The sequence below is a fragment of the Pipistrellus kuhlii genome, unplaced genomic scaffold (assembly GCF_014108245.1).
Source record: "Pipistrellus kuhlii isolate mPipKuh1 unplaced genomic scaffold, mPipKuh1.p scaffold_m20_p_10, whole genome shotgun sequence".
Classification (NCBI taxonomy): Eukaryota; Metazoa; Chordata; class Mammalia; order Chiroptera; family Vespertilionidae; genus Pipistrellus; species Pipistrellus kuhlii.
Window position 1 is genome coordinate 53684502 of NW_023425405.1, and position 18994 is coordinate 53703495.

General features: G+C 37.1%; 1 protein-coding gene and 1 pseudogene across 2 annotated transcripts in view; one reads left to right on the forward strand and one right to left on the reverse strand.

Moving 5' to 3' along the window:
• SUGCT (succinyl-CoA:glutarate-CoA transferase) overlaps positions 1-18994 on the forward strand; it is a 432199-nt gene that overhangs the window by 215671 nt on the left and 197534 nt on the right. The gene's annotated exons all lie outside the window — the stretch shown is intronic.
• On the reverse strand, positions 8587-8697 carry LOC118714623 (annotated as a pseudogene).

Here is an 18994-nt window from a genome sequence, read left to right on the forward strand (position 1 = left end):
TCCCTCCCCATGGCCTCAGATTCTCCTCATTTTTTACCATAAATAGTGAAGTCAAATGAAAGAAGGAGGAAGGACAGGAGGTGTGCTTGTTTATGAGATAGTGTTCCTCAAGGAATCAGTTGACAAGTTTGACTAATCTTCATAACATGTGCTCTGACATATTTTTGCATTTGCTTCTCAGACTTTTACATCTTTATCTTAAGACTTTTTGGTCTTCATCTAGGCAGTCCAGCACTGGGGATCTCTGAGACAAGGGACTGAACCATTTAAATGTTATTTTATATCCAGTTTTATTCAAAGGAAGGTAATAGGAAAACAAGCAAACTTCTATTTGACAACTTTCTAAATTTCAGCCAATCTCACACTCATTTTACACAAAACCACTAAGTTCTTTTTGGAATAAGAGAAGGCATAAAGAAAAACAACAACAAGTCAACCTTTTCATAAAAAGTTTTGATCTTTGGACATGTCATAGAATATTTTTTAATATTTGCAGTTAGGATTCAAATGAGTTGTTTTCTGCTGTTGGCCTAGGGGCAGTGATTCTCAACCTTTTCCATCTCATGGCACACATAAACTACTAAAATTCTGTGGCACACCAAAAAATAGGTATACATTTAATTCATTCACACCAGAGGGCCATTGTTGTGTTGGCTGTTGTCAAATTTTTTTATTGGAAAAATCTAAGGGAAAAGAGGTCAGTCAGGTTCTGCGTGTTTTAAAAATTCTTGTGGCACACCGGTTAAAATTTGCTGGTCTAGAGTTCTTAGGTGAAATGGTAGTTTGTTATAAATTATTCTGTTTAAAACATCTTAATGTTAATGGTGAATCTGCTCCTAGAGGGAGTAGGGATAATTCATCTCTCCATCCTTTGTGGGTAGAGTTTATAATAAGAGACGAGTGGCCCTAAGATACAGCTAGGTTGACCACGTGAGTACTTAGTCAATACCCACTTGTTGAAAATCTGAGCATTAGGAAAGATATATATGGAGTGATCTTAGAAACAATGACATGGTCAATGCACAGAGACACAGAATAAGGAATGGCCTCTGAGCAGAGGGCAACATTGAAGTATGACTTGTAAACCTAGCTTGTAAGGGGCACTGGCCCTCTCCACACAAGCAGAGAACCATTCTCACACAGATAACCATATCAGAGCACACTTCCTTATGCCAAGCACAGAACTCCTAGAAAGTCTCCTAGAGGTGATATATCCCCTTAAGTGAAAATCCTGTGCACAAGGATCTTAGGTTCCTGAGTAGAGTATACCGATAGAGACAAATTGGGTATTTTCACCCAAACCTCACTGTTTGCCTTTGTACAGAAAATAAAAAGTGAACCTTTATTTATTTATCTTTCCTGCAAAACTTGAATGGTGAAAGTTTGTTGATGTGTGGTGAATCCCTAGTGGTAAATCACTGGAACTAACAAGAGTAGGAATATTTGTTTTTAAATGGATTTTTAAATTGACCTTGATAGTTTTCAATGTTTCTTAATTAGTGTTTGCAAATCTGCTGATTTTACGAAAAATCTGTTTCTTGCTGTATTAGAGTATAGCATCACAACAAAATTAGCATTCCATATGTTGTTTTGTTAAACATACTCGGTGACTTTCTTTAAAATCTCTTGGGAAGTGTTGTGAAATTTGTTGAAACAAACATGCAACGCTTGAAAGTAAATGGTTATTATTGCCACGTTGTCCTTTCTTTGCGGCATCCTGGGCATGTTTGGACTCAGTTAGGAATGCTGTCACTAAGCACATACCCTTCAGAAATTACTCGTGAATAGGTTGGACCCAGACACAAGCGTTTTTCTCCAGGTAAGTAAAAGTAGCTTGCTACAGATTCCAGCAATGCCATGGTGCCTGATGAAGCGCATCTACTTCACCGAAGGCTGCCGTGGCAAAAGTGGTTGTGAAGCTTTTATTAAGGTTTTCTGGTCTCTAGATGGATGAGAATTCATCTCCCTTTTCCTAAAATCTCCTCCAGAACTCTTAGAGAAGCAGAAGAACATGTTTCATCTGAAATTAGAGAGCTGACTTGCATACCATTGGTAGTACTAATCATTTTAACATTCAGCCATTTATTGAAACTGGGATGTTAGAAAAAGGTATCTGTGTCTTCATTTCAGACTAAAATGTAGTCAATAAACTGAACATATACTCTGTGCTAGGAACTGAAGTTAGTGACACCAATAACTCTAATTTGAGGGCCTGAGAGTTTAGCATGGGCATTCATAGGCACTATCAGGGCGAGAAGAGAGGTGCTCAGGGATGATTTCACAGAGTAGATACTTAAGTTGAACCTTAAAAAGATGAATGTAAGTTTACCGGGTAGAAAAGGCAGGACAGAACATTCCAGGGTGAGTGGCTGATCCACATAAGGCACTTGGGCATAGCAGATAGCAGGATGTTAGTGTGATGGCAATTCCTTTAGTTTATTGGGACTCAGGATGAGCCCTGGAGGGAAACACATTTGGAAATATTGTTGGGTGTGTTTTCTGCCATGCTGAGGAGCTTGGATTTTGTCTTGTAGAATATGGAGACTTGTGAAGATTTTTTAAGAAGGAATATAAATTGATCAATGTTGTATGAGGGGGAGGTGAAGAGATTAATATACTAGTATTAATTAGGAAACTTTTAATATTATCCTCCCACTTTTATTAGCACCCTCCTAATTCTTTATTTTTACTGATTCACTCTCAAAAATCTAATATGGCTCCTGCCCTCTAGATCTCTTTGTATCTAAACACGTATGTTTATAGTCACACTGGGAAGAAACTGTTAAGTCAGTTAACTTATAAAACACATTGATGACATCAAGAAGCTAAATGACGATACTTCTCAGGTGTATTGTTCAATGTAAAAATGGTTTTGATTAAAGGTATAATTGCGAATAAGCTTTTATTGAGGCATAGGCTGTCACCATAATATCATACTTACTTATCCTTTCTTTTCTTCAGCCAATCTTTATTAAACATTTAGTACCTGCTAGGCACTGTTTTCAGGTATTGTGCTCAGGATCTCATAGTTCTGCTTTAGGTAAAAGCTGATGTGACAAACTGTCCAGCATGATCATTATGCCCTGTCTCTGTTCAGACCCTCTAATTGCTTTCCATCACAATGAGGATTTCCAAGACTGTACATGATCTGGCGCGTTACCTCTGTCACTTTATCTCCTACCTCTATTCAACTTAGTCACTTTGCTCCAGCCCCATGACCCCCTTGATATTCCTCAAGCAAATTAAGTCAGTGCACAGTTTAGAATTCTTGTATTTGCTGTTCTGTTTGCTTAGGCTTATTTCCTCATTTTTTTTCAGGCCTTTGCTCGAACATCATGGCAATAGAGAGTCTTTATCTGACATGGTCCTTCTTTCTTTATCTTCTATTCTCTTTTCTTGCTTCATTTCCCCCCCCCCCCCCCAGCACTGATATATATTATGTAATGGCATAAAATAATATAATTATGTATATACGTGTGTGAGTGTGTGTGTGTGTGTGTGTGTGTGTGTGTGTGTATGCGCGCGCTAGTATACCCTTTATCTCCACTAGAACATAAGTGCTATAAAGTCAGGCACTTTATTTGTTATATTTCTAGCACCTAGAACAGAGCCTGGCCATAATATATATTTGATGAGTATTTATAGATTGTTGTATGACTTCGCTTTACTTGGAGCATCTGCAATTCAGTCTTCTTAATCTTAGCTTTATGTCTCTTGCCCAGGGCACAATCAACTAAACAAAGAAGTAACAGAATTACTATACCGAAAATACGTACTTAGGGAATTCAATCATAAGAATTCCCAGTTATTTACCAAGAAATATTACAACTAATAGTATATCCACCAGTTGTTTTCCTAGAGCCCTGTGCTCAGGACATGTGGCCGCTGTGACTTTGGCTTGGCTTTGCTGTTATTTTTACATGGTGTTAATGTGTTCCTGACATATTTCAGAGACCACACTTGTCATTTACTTTGAGGGGTCCCATAAATTTCTCTCTTACACTTTTGAAATGAAATTTCAGAATGGAATCAAATTTATTGTTTCAATCAAAATGGATTTGATTTACAGATGTCTGATCCCTTAAAAACAAATCTATAAAAAGAAAGCTTCCATCAACTTCAATATTTGTTTTCTTATCTCCTCTAAACAAGAACTAAGAAATTTCTGTAAGACATTTTCTATAAGACTATATTGTGTTGAAAACATCAGTACATATTAAACTAAGTACATAATATTTGCTTATATTTTAAGGTTTGTTTCATCAGGGAAGTAGTATAATCCACTAGCAAGTTATGTATGCCTTTTCAGAATGTGATTATTGCTCATAAAAGTGGTTTTAATTGAAACTTTTATGTCACGGATAGCCTATAGCAATCTTAGATCCACATACCTATATTTATGTGTCTATAACTCATTTTTTAGGATTCCCTATATAACAGTATCTTAAAATTACTAAAGGGCTTTTCTGTTTTTGTTATTCATATGGGAAACTTTAAAAATATTGCTGTTATGTTCAATTGTTGGCACTGTTCAGGCAACTAAAAGCTTAAGAAAATTATTTCCTCTGCCTGCCCACCTCCCCCACTGTCCCCTGCAAATTCACATCTAAAAAGGTCGAAAAAGGAAACACACAATTCAAGTAATCGCCATGGTGTATCTGAGATTAACTTAGACACAGATGTTTTAACTTACAGTTTGATCTGGCGTAATATATACATTTAAACAAAATCCTGTTTTGTATTGCTTCTATAAACACTGACGTCTGATAAAAGTGTATTGATTTTTCTGCTATTTAAGAGCTTTTGAACCAGTGCTTCAAGTGGGTTTTCTCCAAGGCTTAAATTAACTCTTTCAGCTTTTGACTATGGTTTTTGTGTAGGGGTGGGTATGTGTGTGCATGCAAGTATGTATTTGTTTATGCTGGAAATAGATTAGGATGGCAAACCATTTTGTGGTCTGCAATATTTTACTTGCTGGGGATAATCATTAGACTTTGTTCTTGATTTTTTTTTTTCCTTAGAAGTTGAAGTGATTCAACACTGTTCATTACTGCTCATTTCCTAACCACGCTGTAATCATTATAGGCCTAGATATTATCTGAACAGTTACTGAAAGTATTAATGCAACATGAATAGGGTTTCCCTTCGCACTCTGGGCACTTAAATATGAACATATTTCCTTTTTCTGGCTTTCAGGCCTTCTAGCCAACTGATCTGAATGTGAGGGCCCTCCAGGAAGTGACTCAGGAAACATCAATCCAGTTAAAGTCTGTCTTCTTTTTAAAAGAGTGCTCACACTCTCTTCTCTCTTGGCCAACATTCTAATACACCACCAGGTCAGCTTCTCATCTTGCGTAGGGCACAGCAGCCATCACCACTAGGAGTTGGTTTTTCCAAATTATTTGTGTCTTGAGACCCAAACCGTGACCTTGGTAACTCCCAGGAAGAAAGGTGGGGAAGATATCATCCCAAATTAAAACACAAAAGGAAATGTCACTTTAGCAACACCACAACCTTTTGCAGCTACAGAGACTTTTGCTAAGTGGATTATCTTATGATGGCATAGAAATATAGGTTTTGAAATAGATAAGACACTTACCAATATGAGGGCTTTTTGGACTTTATAATTTACAAAAAAATCTTCACATGAATAATTTCATTTGTGTTTCAATGTAACTTTCTGAAGAATATGTTTCAGGTCTCTCCACTTTACAAATGACCACACAGTCTCTGAGACAGGAAAATTGGTAGAGGCAAGAATCTAAATTCTGCATTTCTTTTATTTTACCCTAGTAGAAAGACCATGTGTCTTTGAATATAATGGACAAGCAAGCACTTAATTCAGTGGAAAGTTAGTTAGATGGCTATCTTGTGACATTGAACTACATTTTCTAATTTTTAAATTCATCATCCAGGTATATAGTAAGCAAAATGTATAACAGTGATAAGAATATTTATCTACTTATCAGTCTCTCTCTTACATGTGCACGATTTTATATATATATATATATATATATATATATATATATATATATATATATATGTATATATAAAATCTTTTATTTCCTTATTCAACAAATATTTTCTTTTTTAAAAAAATACGTTTTATTGATTTTTTACAGAGAGGAAGAGAGAGGGACAGAGAGTTAGAAACATCGATGAGAGAGAATCATTGATCAGCTGCCTCTTGCACACCCCCTACTGGGGATGTGCCTGCAACTAAGGTACATGCCTTTGACCAGAATCGAACCTGGGACCTTTCAGTCTGCAGGCCGACGCTCTATCCACTGAGCCAAACCGCTTTTGGCAACAAATATTTTCTTATATGCCCATCTAGTGACACTTATTGTATAAAATGAGTTTTGAAGAAAGAGACTGTAACCATGTGAAGAAAGGGGGCAAAGAGTTCTAGGCAGAGAGAACAGGATGGGCGAAGCTCTAAGATGGGAAAGGACTTGACAGGTTTGCACAACTGGAGCTTAGTGATGGAGGAGAATGGAAGGAGGAACTGAAGAAGAATCAAAGAAGATAGACTGGAATGCAGCTGCACTTTGAGGGGCTATTAATGTGCATAGAGTGATTGGCCTTTCATTTAAATGTCACCAGGATTCTATAGATTTTGTGATGTATGTTATGTCTTTATTTTGTGATCTGATGTTGTTTCCTCCAGTTTCTTTCTTTATTATTAATTCCTTGCCTATGCAGTAATTATTGCATCTGATTCCAGTAACATTATCTTCTTTTCTTTCTAATTTTTTTTTTTCCATTAGGAGATGAATCAGATAACCAAACTAATTAGAATTATACCGAAATAGTAGAAAAACCATGAATTTGAAACAGTCTCCTCTGGAGAAGGAGGAGATACATAAGCTTTTATAAGCGGACAACTTTCTATATTTTAGTTTTCTCATCCATAAAAGCAGGCTAATGATCAAAATAACACAATCTGTAATTCAATCTACAATGATTTTATAAAAGTTTAAAAATAATTGCATAAGCTTGCTACATTTTAATTATCTGGAAGTGTTAAAAACTTCTTCAAACAGTACCTAATCCACACTAATAAAAAGAGTAAGATGCAAATTGACCTTACCGTCACAACACCCACCAACCAATCAGGAATGAGTATGCAAATTAACCCAACAAAGATGGTGGGTTGATTTGTATACCTGGGCATTCCACACTGCCCTAGCTGCACTGGGCCTCTGGGCAGCATGGGAAGGTGGAAAGGTGACTTTGGCTGGAGCAAAGGCAGTGCTGGCAGCCAGGGTAAGGAAGGCCCATTCTTGCATGAATGTTTGTGCATCAGGCTTCTAGTGCATTAATAATTCTGCATTGTGGCCCTGGCTTGGTGACTCAGTTGGCTGAAGCATCTGCCCATGCACCAAAGTGTCATGAGTTCAATTCCTAGTCAGGGTACATACATACCCAGGGTTCAATCTCTAGTCGATCTCTAGTCAGGGTCTGTATAGAAGGCAATCATTAGATGTTTCTCTATCTCATTGATGTTTCTCTCTCTCTCTCCCTTTCCATTCCTCTTTCTATAAAAATCAATAAAATATATAAACATATTCTCAGGTAAGAATTAAAAAAGAATGATTCTACATTTTGAAAATGCATGTAATTATTTTCTTATTCCAAAATTCTAGACTCTAAACTTTCTATACACAGGACTCTATAGTTGTGCATGGACATAAAATCATTAATTCTTTTTTGGGGGATTAGGGGAAAGGAGCTGTCACTTCTATTTATATATCAAATTCCGAATTTGCCATAGTATTTTGAGAAAAATAGATGTTCCAGAAAACGTTTATTGAGTGAATCCACAAATGAATCGAATATATTGGCTTGAATCTGACATATAGTTTTGCTAAATGCATCAGAAGTCATCACTCAGCTGCTTTTCTGTTTTTAGACATTTTTTTCTCAGGTACTAGCTTCTTAAAAATAAAGAATGACTACATGGCATTGTAGAATTCTCTGGGATTATGTAGAAATGTGTAAGATGGTCTTCACTGTCTCAGGAGAAAAAGGGTTAGTAAGCAACACTTACATAGAAAAGAAGTAGTTTCAGACAGTGGTCAACCTCAGCAAAGCATTTGCAAAGTAACAGTCAAGTGACTTTCTCCTCTGCTCCTGAAGTCAGAAATGGTCCACTTGCCTCCAAACCTCACTCCTGGCTAACTGCAGGGGAGGGATGAATGGAAGGCAGGGTGCTGGACAAGTGCTGACAGCTGTCCTGGTTGTGGCATCTTATTTCCTGGAGGCCCCGGACTGTGTAGCACTACACAGGGCTGAGCTTTGGTCAGGATGTGGTCAGTGCTTGTTGGAAGGTGGATGAGAAACCGACTTTCCAGGAGAACAGCTTCTGCAAATGTACACCGTGCATGCAAATTTCAGTGTAGAAAATTGCCTATTAAATTTGGGTGGTGGGAAACCAATGTTTTGGTTTGGCAGCAGGGAAAATTTTTTTTTTTTCCTCCCTGAAGAAAAAAAATCCATAGGGCTTCTAGTCTATATATATATATATATATATATATATATATATATATATATATATATATATTTTTTTTTTTTTTTTTCCAGGAATGTCAGGCTACAAACCATTCTTAGTGCCCACTATTCTGAGCACTGAGCGTAGAATTAGCCACTTCCTCTGTGCCCTAGTGTCACTGGTGCTGGTAGGTCCAGCACCTGCAGGGCAGTCTAGTCTATATTTGAAAAGAAATTCATTCCTAGAAATATTTTGGGATCGCTGGCTGATGGCTTGGAGTCCATTCATGAATGGCTGGATGCTTCTGGAGAGCTTTGTGGGGGTCAAGGAAAGAAAAATGAAGAGTTGAGGTGGAGGACCTTTTAAGGATGGTGGGTACACTTGATTGATACCACAATCATTGAAGAGCATGAGGGAATCATGAAAACTATTTGTTGAATTAATTGGTGCTTAAATTAAATGGGGATTTTCTGTAGTTTAAAGAGCAGTGGTCGAAAAAGGTGTCTGGGGAAAAACCTGAACACTTCTGGAAGAAATTTATGATTTTAATCTCTTCATATTACTGTGGTGTTTAGCGTATTAACTCTTCCTTAAGAGGAAGCAGCTAAATTGATGATGTGTGAAGTCCCTGCTGGCTTTAGGTTTCGGTGATGCAGGGTTTAATGAAGAATGAAGGTGTGCCTGGGAAAGACCTGTCATGTCTCCTTTATTTCTAAATCACACGGTGTCATTGGCAGCAGACTTCTGTGGAAGTTTGGCATCAAACTTCTGTGGAACAAGGAGACAGGATCGAAGCCACGTGGATAAAGGCTTCATGCAGGTGAAGAGATCTGTCTTCAGACTTGTTTGGAGAGTGGGGTGAGAAACCCAGGGACGGAGGAAGGATATTAGACACAAAACGTGTCCCATGGAAATGGGTGAGCACAAATGTTCACCTCTTGCTTCAGTTTGAGCCAGTGACCTCTCAAAAGTGCTTACTCAGCCTTTCTTAATACCAGAGCAACTTCAGAGCAAATTCCATCTTTTACCAAAGCTGCATAGAGCAGCTCCTTTGGGCCCGTGGCTTTGACAAGATTCATTCTGCAACGGTCCAGTGTCATGCAGCCTGTGCAGCAAACTTGTTACTTTTCTAAAAGAACAAGCAGACGAGGTTTTCCAGAGCCCAGCTGTGAATCTTTAGGTTGTCGTCATGTTACTCAGAACAGAACAACTGTTTGAATCAAAGCCAATGATGTCCTTGAATCATTTGGTATCGGGGCACTAATGAGCTCTGCAGACATTTCACATTTCTCTTCCTTCACTCTTCTCCCTCCCCTCCCACCTTAACCAGGTGTGACTTAATCCAGTCTACTTTTCCCATAAGTAATAAGCTGTAACACACACACACACACACACACACACACACACACACACACACACACGTATATATACACACATAAAATTTTGGTGTATAAATTTTCTTTTGTATTGTGGAGTCAGCTTTCAAGACGATGATGCCTTTTTTTAAAAAAAAATAAGAGTGAGATACTTTCCTCATCTGTTGTATTAATAGGTATATAAAAGTGGAGTTTTAATTTTCATTGCATCCTAGGCTTTTTGGGGGATGACAGATACCTTGGTGATCTGGGTTAGTAGAGAGAACACTGGGGCTTAGCATTTAAAGAGCTTTACTCAAGAAAGCATAGGTAGCCGAAACCGGTTTGGCTCAGTGGATAGAGCGTCGGCCTGAGGATTGAAAGGTCCCAGGTTTGATTCTGGTCAAGGGCATGTACCTTGGTTGCGGGCACATCCCCAGTAGGGGGTGTGCAAGAGGCAGTTGATCGATGATTCTCTCTCATTGATGTTTCTAATTCTCTATCCCTCTCTCTTCCTCTCTGTAAAAAATCAGTAAAATATATTAAAAAAAAAAAAAGAAAGAAAAAAAGAAAGAAAGAAAGAAAGCATAGATAACCACTGAAAGAGCCAGGTTACTGAACTCCTGCTGCTATTTCCTTTTGGACATGTGATTTGAGAGCTTGGTTCCTATTTTTTACTTCTTCCATTTTCTTCCACTTAAACTTGTCTGTTATAAATGAGCTAGTTTTATTCACCTATGATGTTTCTCTGTTGGTGAATTAATGAAATCATATTATTCTGAAGTTATATGTTAGGTGAACCCCTCTAATTTCTGTCTGTCTGATATGCTCAATGCTCCCTCCCTGTCCTGTGAAACATATCTGTCTGATGAATTTCCACTTATAACCAAGGCTTCCAGGCCTCTGTGAATCTCTATGCAAAGTAAAACTTCCTTGGACAAGCACCTCTGCTCACCCGGAGTTGGAGGTCACTTAGGTTCCCCCGACTGAAGCACCTAGACCGAAGTTGTGTCACGTGGAATCTTGTCTTGTGTGGTGAAAACTAGACAGCATTGCTGAGCTGTGACCGATCAGGCTTTTAATATAATCTCTATTGTTGAAAGTATTACAGATGTCCTCCTTTCCCCCCATTCATTGCCATGATCACAGACAAGAAAAAGCTAAAGGAGTTCATCACCACTAAACCAGTATTATAGGAAATGGTGAAGAGTATTCTTTAAGAAGAAAAAATATGAACAATAAATTGGCAATAAATACATATCTATCAACGATTGGAATATAAAATTTACGAGGCTTTTATAATTCACTGTTTGTCATGTTTGGCATTTGTCAATTAGAACTGAATAATAAAAGATGGCCTTTTGTTTACATAAAGATGCAAAATAAGGTTCATCAAGCTTACTTAGCTTTTTGAACAACCCAGCTTTAGTGGTAGAGCAGAAATGTGTTTAAAAGAAATAAAATGATGAGAAGTGTTTATCTGTTGGTAGAGCAGTAGCATGAAGGTGGGATGTAAGCTGTAGCGTTGAGCCTTTGGTTATTAACTATATTTTGTCTATTTTCTAGGGAAAAGGGAGAGAAGGGAGAGACAGGGGTCTGCACTCACCAGAGGAAAATGCTTCTTAGATAAGGTTTGCTTAGAAGCTATTTCATCCCCCCAACCCCTCCAAATGAAATTATCTTTCTAGTCTGTTGAGAACAAAGAACACGTGCATTGGGGAAATCAGAAGCCTCTTGGAGAGCTGAGTGATTTTGCAGACCTAGTATGTGAAAGTTAGAATGAAGTGATAGGGGAAGGTTGTTCAAAATCACTGATGGTCAGTGTCGTCCAGGGTCAGCCAGACCAGAGGGAAGGAGTTGCCAGGTTTGTTCTTAATTTTATAGACAAAGGCTTGGCTGAGTTTTGTTAGAGCCTTTGTTTTCAAATAATTTTTATATTAATATTTCTCCGTCTACCATTTTTTATTTGCATTTGCCTATCTTTTTGTTTATATTTAGTCTTTATTACTTTTTTAATTTAAAAAACCCCTATTCTTAAATCTCTTTTTAAATGGGAGAATCATGGCCATTCACATTTATTTGATCACTGATATATTTAGTAGTTTTCTTTCCGTTTTACTTTCCATTTAATATTTATTTCCTTCTTTTCCCTTTGTGGACAACTTATGATAATTTTCTTAAGTTGTAATTTATTTCCTTTATTCCCCTTGCTAAATTAGTTTTTTTGTTTCATTAATGATTATTTTCAGGTTCCATACTCATAATCTTACACATGTTTCTATATTATCATATGGAGTGAAGACAGCAAAGTTTCTTTTACCATCATATACTGTATATTCTTCCAGGAAAATAAGTGAAACCTATAGAAAACCTTTGTTATCTATTTATCTCTCCCCATATCCTTACCCAAATTCCTCAGTTGTAGTGAGATAGTATAATATTAGTGCAATATTTGATTCTGGGGTCTATTAAAATTTCTCTCATAGTATCTCTCTTTTACCTCAGAAGTACTTATTTAGCATGTATTTTATACATTTCTAAACAACCTGTCAGTATGTTATTAGCCATACATTTAATTATATGTGTCTAATATATGTACATATGTGTTTGCATTTATTTCTCATTGTTTCCTTCTTTCTTAATCTTCTCGTCAGACTTACCTGCATACCTGCTGTTTCAATAGATTTGTTTTTGAGTATTTTCTTTAGTTGAATATATGAGTCATTTGTTACCTGAATATTTACATATCTAAAGACATGGGTGTGTTTTTTCAAGTCTAATGATGAGTGGACATTCTTTGAGTTGTAGTTCTTTACCTTAGATAACCTATAGATATTATTTTACTGTCTTCTAACTTCCAAGTTTACAAATGAAAAGTCTGATTCATATGTGTCTCTCTTTTCTTTTTGCAAAGAAATTGTTTCAGTCTAAAAGATTATAAAATTTTGTTTTGAAATTTTTGGGTTTAAAGAACTTTTAAAATTACATATACATAAGTATATTTTATCATTGATTCTGTTTAAAACTCTGAGATCTTTCAAGTCTTTCCCTTGGGGTACTTTAATAAATTATTTGTTTAATAATTATTTTTCCTGTATTAGTTCCTCCTTTTCAATCCCCTAGTGTTTTCCATTCTTTGGATGTTAAGGACTCTGGATTTATCTTAAATTGACTTCTCTTTCTTTCATGATTTATATCTCTTTTATTTTCTCGGTTACTAATTTGACCCTTAACAGAGACCATCCTCTCCTTCAGTTGATGTGACAAACTTTTTAAAGTTTAGAGCGGTTTTTGTTTTTGTTTTGAAGTCTTTGGGTAGGGTGCCACAAGTGGTTGTGGTTGTGGGAATGGTAGAAGGCCGGTTGGCTCTAACCCCAGTGCAGCAACAAGCAGATGCTGAGTTTTATGTCCAGACACCAGAAAGCTTCTCTGTTCCCTGGTTTCTACACACTGTTCTTCCTGTTTGGTGGTTCTGATTTCTGGCTGTCTCTTAGAATTGGCTTGGAACATTTAAATAATACAAGTTCCCACGCTCCAGCACCTAAGCCCAGTGAAATCAGTTTCAGATTCCTTAACACCCCAGGGGATTCTCATGGGCAGCCGCTATTGAGAATTACTGTGTTCTCACACAGGATCCAACCATTCATAAAAAACACCCATACTCTCCATCCTGACAAATTTCTAATATATTTATCACTTTCTTTCTTTCTTTCTTTCTTTCTTTCTTTCTTTCTTTCTTTCTTTCTTTCTTTCTTTCTTTCTTTCTTTCTTTCTTTCTTTCTTTCTTTCTTCTTTCTTTCTTTCTTTCTTTCTTTCTTTCTTTCTTTCTTTCTTTCTTTCTTTCTTTCTTCTTCTTTCTTTCTTTCTTTCTTTCTTTCTTTCTTTCTTTCTTTCTTTCTTTCTTTCTTTCTTTCTTTCTTTCTTTCTTTCTTTCTTTCTTTCTTTCTTTCTTCTTTCTTTCTTTCTTTCTTTCTTTCTTTCTTTCTTTCTTACATCTCTATTTATTTTCTGCTTCATTTCCTCAAAGAGGATATAAGCACCATGAATCAGGAGCTTTGTCTTGTTTATCAGTTGTGTATTCCCAGACTTCAGAACAGTATCTAGAACAGGTTACCACTCAGTAACTCTTAGTTCATGCCTGTAACATGCTGAACACCGTGTATGAATAACAATAGTAGCAGGAGCAGACAAAAGAGTACAGGCATACCTCATTTTATTGTGCTTTGCTTTTGTTGCATTTCACAGATGTTGTGTGTTTTACAAATTGAAGGTAAGACCCTCCATGGGCAAAAAGATGACAACTCGCTTTATTGCGGTGGTCGGGCACTGAAACAGCAAAGTCTCTGAGGTTTGCCTTCATATATTAAAGACCTTTCATATTATTTCTGTTAAATTTCCCAGAAAAGTAAATGGTTATACAAATAAAGGGGAAACATTTTACCACGTAAAGACTGCCACTAGTATCTTGTCTTTATTTTTATAGTTATCAGCAATGCATATTTACACAATTAGATGAACTTAGTGGTTCATAGAAATTGAAGTGACATTTTAGCCATACCATGTAAAATCCTGAGCCCTTGATTTCAGGCTCTGTGACTTCTGTATTCCCTTGTAGCCTAACGCTCTCAGGAACTGAGGTAGTCCTGCTTCCTCCCCCACAGCAAGTCCCACAGTAAGTCCTCCCTGCAAGCGTCCTGGTGGCCTAAGAGCAGGGCTGTACCCTGTGGTTGGGCTGTAGGAAGCACTCTATAGTCCCTCATTTCAACCAGACAGACACAGGGAAGTGTCCAAGAACACACACAGAGGAAACACTTAAGTGTACACTCATCCATTTTTATGAAAGCAGGCATAAAAGTGTGTGTGTGTCTGTGTGTGGGGGGGTGCTTTAGCACATGAGCATCTAGATTCCGGAGGGTTTAGTCAGGAGACAGCGACTAAATCTTGACCGCAGAAATTTCAGTGAAGGGGGAACTCATTCACATATCAGACCAGATTTATTAAAGGATTAAAGAGATCATTTTAAAGCGACTTATTCAGTCATTCGAAACCATCTTCATAGGCAGTATAGACACTGCAAAGAAATAAACATCAACTTTGACTAGCTTATCTAGATTTATTGTCTTTAATTATGAAGCCATTAGAAAAGCTTAATCTAGAGTTTTGTTTTTGCAATGAAAACTTATGTAGAGACATTCATTAGTTGATTAAAACATGAATAGAACAAGATATATTTTTTCCATATATAGTATACCATATATGGTATCCTATATAATAAAAAGCTTAATGTGCTAAGTGTCCAGTCATCCAGTAGGCCCTTCAACCAATCAAAGCATAATGTGCTAATGATATGCTAAGGCTGCTCAACTGCTCGCTATGATGTGCACTGACCACCAAGGGGCAGATAGTCAACTGGTCAATCAGTCGCTATGATGTGCACTGACCACTAGGGGGCAGACCCTTCAACAAATAGGTTAGCTCTCTGTGGGGGTCTGGCCAATTGGGACTGAGGGAGATGGGCTGGACACAACCTGAAGTCCTCCTGTGACCCCTCCATGGCTGCTCAACCTCTCACATCCCTCTCCAGCCCAATTGTGCACCAGTGGGGTCCCTTGGCCTGGCCTGTGCCCCCTCGAAATTTGGGATCCCATGAGGGATTCAGAGAGCCGGTTTTGGCCTGATTCCAAAGGCGAGGCTGAGGGACCCCAATGGTGCACAAATTTGTGCACTGGGCCTCTAGTATATATAATATATGTATATTATGTATATATTATATGTATATATGAGTAGCTGTCTGCCTAAATGAAATGACAAATTCTTTGCCAAAAGGTAGTGACTAATTCTACTTTATTTTTGTTTCAAAATTTTGATTTTTATCCTATATATTTAATACTTTACCTCCCGTAACATGTGCAAGTGTGTGTGTATATAATCTTTTTTTTTTCCTGATACATATTGGATAGAAAACTATGCTTGCACAGGAAATAAGAAATAAGAATACCTACAGGCTAGAATATTTGAATAATTTCTGCAAGATGTAGTACAAATAGGACCTAATTTAGGGAGGTTCTGCTCAGCCTTCCATTTATACAGCAAGGGAAGTAAAAGTCCATCTAGAAAGTAAGCAGAGAGGGTCTCAGCATCCCAAATCACCTCCGTGTGTGTAAAGACTAGTCTGTGAAACTAAAGACAAGAAACCACTGGGCCCGGAAGCAAATGTCCTTCCTCCTACATGAGTAATTTGGGAAAACGAAAACTTCACAGAACATAATCCTTCTTCTTTCCACTTTGGTACTGAAAGAATTGAAGAGGGACATACAAAATCTCTCACAGAGCCTAGTGTAAGTTCCTGTCTTGGATAAGCATACACCACTTTTATAAAGATAAAAAGAGAAAAGTCCCAAGAGAGATTGCTTCCAGAAATAGCAAGGAAACATAAAAACATCCTAATTTTCCTCATCACAGACTATAAATCCACGACAATTGGGTCTGAAAATGGAGTCATCCTCTTGACAATCACTTCACTGGCAAGATTCTAAGGTGAAAAATTTATGATATAACTTACGTTATTTCTTAATTGAGACATATTAACAAATGATGTAATGGTTTTAGCGTCTCTCAACAGTAATGTATTTGAATCCCATTCTTAACATTTCACAACCAGACTAAAGTTTAGTCACTAAATAGTTATAACCAAGGCATAGTGTCTTGAGTAAAACTGTTTTTCATCTATAAAAGTGCTGTAACTATAATTCATAATTTAGGTATTTGATAGTCTTCTTTTTGTGGACATTAATCTTTATACTGTTTTGAAAATATACTGTTGCCCAAACTTTGAGACAGAATTTCTTTATAATGCTATAAAAAATGCTTCCTATTGAAGGCCTGCTCCTTCTCTGTCAGTTACTGTTGCCTGGTAAGAGCGAGTGCTCTGGAGTCGGAATACTCTAGTTTTCTCTAACCACTTGGCCTCAATTTCCTCATCTCTACATTGGGAAACTGGTGGCAGCTTTTGCATTGAATGAGCTCTTAGCTCCATGCCTGTCACAGAGCACACCAAGCTTAGTATATACACTAGAGGCCCGGTGCACAGAATTCATGCACTTGGCGGAGGGGTTCTCAGCCTGGCCTGTGCCCTTTTGCAGTTCAAGACCTCGGGGGATGTCCAAATGCAGTGGAGGTGGGAGAGGCTCTTGTCACTGCTACTGTGCTCAGCAGCCGTAGCTGGTTTATGGCTGAGTGGTGCTCTCCCTGTGGGAGTGCTGACCATCAGGAGGAAGCTCCTACATTGAGCATCTGCCTTCCTGGTGGTCATTGCACATCATAACAAACAGTCTTTCCATCATTCAGTAGATTTGCATATTAGCCTTTTATTATATAGGATTAGTTCTCTATCCAAAAAGGTTGGGCAAACAATGGTTTAATAATGCCAATAAATGGCATTTTCTATAGCAATAATGTGGATAATATGAATATTTTCTAGATATTGTCATTTTTTTTTATTCATAACCTTAGATTAGCTCTATTTTATGTATAGGTATACCTTCCTCAAAAGCTAAACCAACACAGTCACAAAAAACTGATACACCCTGGAAAAAAGATTATTGAACACAAAATTTGGCAGCTCAGTTACTTGCTTTACAACATAATACTCTTAAATAACAATTAATTGGTTATCTTTAACTTTGAAAACTAGAAGTTTATTGAATGGGAGGAACATCAGTAAAGGAAGATACACTTTTAAAAATTTAAAACTAAGTGAAGAGGAAAGGTAAAAAACAATCTTTGAATTCCTGTCATAAGACAATGTAATAGTCTGAACCTTAATGGTTCATTTAATGTGAAATAAATTATTTTCTTGAATACAGAAGGAGATAGATTTTTTTTTTGGTGCTCTATAAATCCTTCTGTCTTGCATAAATAGAGCTTTCCTTGGTTCTTTTAATAAATACATTTTAGCATTATATATTCACCTTAAGTTGGTAATTAAACATCAACTATCCCTGCTATTGATAATTCAAACTATATTTTCTAAAATATGTCCTTCCTGGACTTGTTTGATGATCTTTGCTTACATTGAGTCAATGATTTCACCTTCTCATTCAGACAATAAGCTTAAAACCAATCCTTAAACATAAAAATTAAAGAGGATGTTTCCAAATTAAACCAATAGCTCTTTTTGTATCTGCGGGATGCTTTCATTTCTACCAGCTACACATAAACTGGCAAAGTATGTTATGGGCTACAATAACCCTGATAACTCAGAAACTGAGTTTTGCCATCCTTGAACAAGTCCTGAGCCCATCTATTCTGCATTTTGGGATAAAGACAAAACTCTATCCTGCCATGCACCTGGTCAGTTGTGCAACACTGACCAATAAACAGCTGCTAACAATAAGGTTATTGTGCTTAAGTAACACAGTTCAGGATCGGATGGTTAGTCTCTTGATAAATGGTGAGACACTAGGGATGTTTTTCTTGCCAGGATGCCTGCTTCATGGAAAATACTATGTCTATATTCGACTGTACACTTAAATCTTCTCTCTATGTGAGTTGGTGGACTTGGATTTTAGAAGGTCACATCAGCCTTCCCGGTTGGTTGTGAGTGGGTTAAGCTTCTCTTGGCCAATAAATGGCCATGTAGTGTGGCAGGGGATGCAATTTTAGGAACTATTTTTTTTTTGTAGACTTGTTTTACCATGTTAACAAAAGTTTGTATCATGTTTCTTCCCATTGATGTGGGTGTGTCCTTGTGTGAGTATTCAAGAGAGGCTTCCGTTTGTTGAGCGATCTTCATGCAAACATCTTGGAGTGCTTTACAAAAGAATTTAAAAAATTAAAGCAAACAGGATATGAAACTGTGCTGCCAAACAAGTAAGTCTTTAGGCATGATTTAAATTTAGTTAATGACATAAAGAGCTAAATCTGTGAAAGAAAGCAAGTTCCTTGGATCAGAGAAAAAGAAGCAGAAAACAGATACGAATATTTTGTGTAAGTCTTCCTTTGAGTAGCTCCAAAAATGTTCTTTTAGAAGTGCAATTGGAAAACCCCAGGCTAAGTGAGTTCCAAGAAACAGTGTTTTAGGGAAAAAGACCAGATAATAGCTTCCATGTGCATAGTGATTACAAAGTGTTTTCCCAGCCATTAT